The following is a 2,010-nucleotide window of genomic DNA, read 5'->3' as shown; positions in this document are numbered from 1 at the left end:
TCCTAAGACCATTTTGCTGACTATTATCTTTATAACCTATGCACAAAGCCAGATGAACCTAAGCCAACTAGGGAGCATATTAGAGACTATCTTAGCTCCTCAGCGTACAAGACCTACTTTCCCTCAAAGGGAATTATTAAATGCACCAATCACCATGGAAGAAGTAGCACAGATAATTCAGCTCCTTAAATTGAGTAAATCTCTAGGCACAGGTGAATTTACAGATCCATATTAGTAGTTACCTCCATTGTATGCTGGCAAAGGCATGGAGTTTGCCAGGTAAAATGGGACAGCTAGCGTTAATTGCATGCTCTAAACATTATGATATAATTGGTATCACTGATACCTGGTGGGATGAAACATGTGACTGGGCAGTGAATTTAAATGGTTACACCCTTTTTAGGAGGGACAGAGAATTAAAAAAGGTGGAGGCGTGAGTTTGTATGTAAAGCCTGAAATAAAGCCATGCTCTAAAGAAATAACCATTGATGACACTGGGGAGGGTGTGGAATCCCTCTGGGTGGAGATTTCGACTTAGCAAAAGGTTACAAAGAAAATTATCATTGGTGTATGCTACAAAACACCTTATATTTGTGACGAGAAAAAAGCCCAGCTACCTTTACAAATAGAAGTGGCTTTGCAACTAGGTCAAGTTATTACTATGAGTAACTTCAATTATCCAGACATTGACTGGGGTAATGGGGTTGCCAATGGTCAGGAATTGTTACAAAGGTGTCCCACAGACAGAAGTTTAAAATCAGAAAACTTTATTCCAGGCTATTTAAAACAATGAACAGGCATCAACTACAGATGTACTTCCCATTTTATGTGTGGTCATCTCATTCTGGCACTTCATTAGTGGTGAGGCCACAGGATATCTCATGCCTTATATAGCAACATCCATTAAAACCATCAATCATTTAAAAAAACAGCAAACAACATATTTGCATGTTACATCAAGTACTATATTGAGTTTGTAAATTTTTTAGGGATATAAGAGAGTTATAGAAGGATGTATATGTGTATATTTATGATAAGGTGTATATATGTTTATTTTTAGAAAACAGGATACTTCCCAATCACTATTTAGCCCATATGGATATCTTGTTATCAAAGTGAATATCCAATAAACTGCCATTTGATCTATTATTCTCTTGATATTTCCTCCCCTTGCTCCTAATTTAACACTTTCTATTCCTTGGAATATAATCTGATCAAAATTACCATTATGTTTATACATAATGTGTCTGCCTATGGCTGAAATTCTTTTATTATGGGGATTAACCAAATCAATGGGTGTAAGATGCTCTCTAACTCGCTCTTTAAGGGATCTATATGTTCTACCCACATATTGTTTGCCACAACTGCAGGTAGCTAAATATATGATCCCTCACAATTGATATCATTCTTAATGGGAAATATCTCCCCTGTTATATTACTTTTAAAAGTGATCTGTACTAACAAATGTTTACACACTTTACACCTGTTTTTGCCACATATGTACATCTGTTTTTGCCATTGCTGTTTTAGCCTATGGGTGACCTCCTAGAATCTATTTGGAGTCAATTTGGTTTTTTTTGGGAAAAACTTAGACTCTAATTGATCGAATGCAATATTCCTTCGATTCATACAATTCGAATTCGGCTGTATACAGACCTATTCGATCTAAAACGGACATATTCAACCAAAAAAAATGTTGTCTTAATTTCGGTTGGTCTTTTTGAATTCGAATTTCGAAGTTTTTTCAATTTGAGATTTGACCCTTGATAAATATGCCCCTTGGTTTGTTTAATTTTAGGACGATATTGGCTGGGAGAAACATCATTATAGATTGTTTTTCCCCATTTGAAAACATATTTTATGCTGTCCAACATTGTATTGTCCAAGAGAGGATCCATTTTGAGGACATCCAACCTTTTTTCATTTATTTTCCTTATCTTCTTAGATTACTATATTTTGTAATACAAAGCATTGTTTTTGTATCCTGTGGTTTCTTTTGGCAAGTTTTCT

The sequence above is a fragment of the Xenopus laevis genome, chromosome 4L (genome assembly GCF_017654675.1).
Source record: "Xenopus laevis strain J_2021 chromosome 4L, Xenopus_laevis_v10.1, whole genome shotgun sequence".
Lineage (NCBI taxonomy): Eukaryota > Metazoa > Chordata > Amphibia > Anura > Pipidae > Xenopus > Xenopus laevis.
This window is presented reverse-complemented; position numbering follows the sequence as displayed.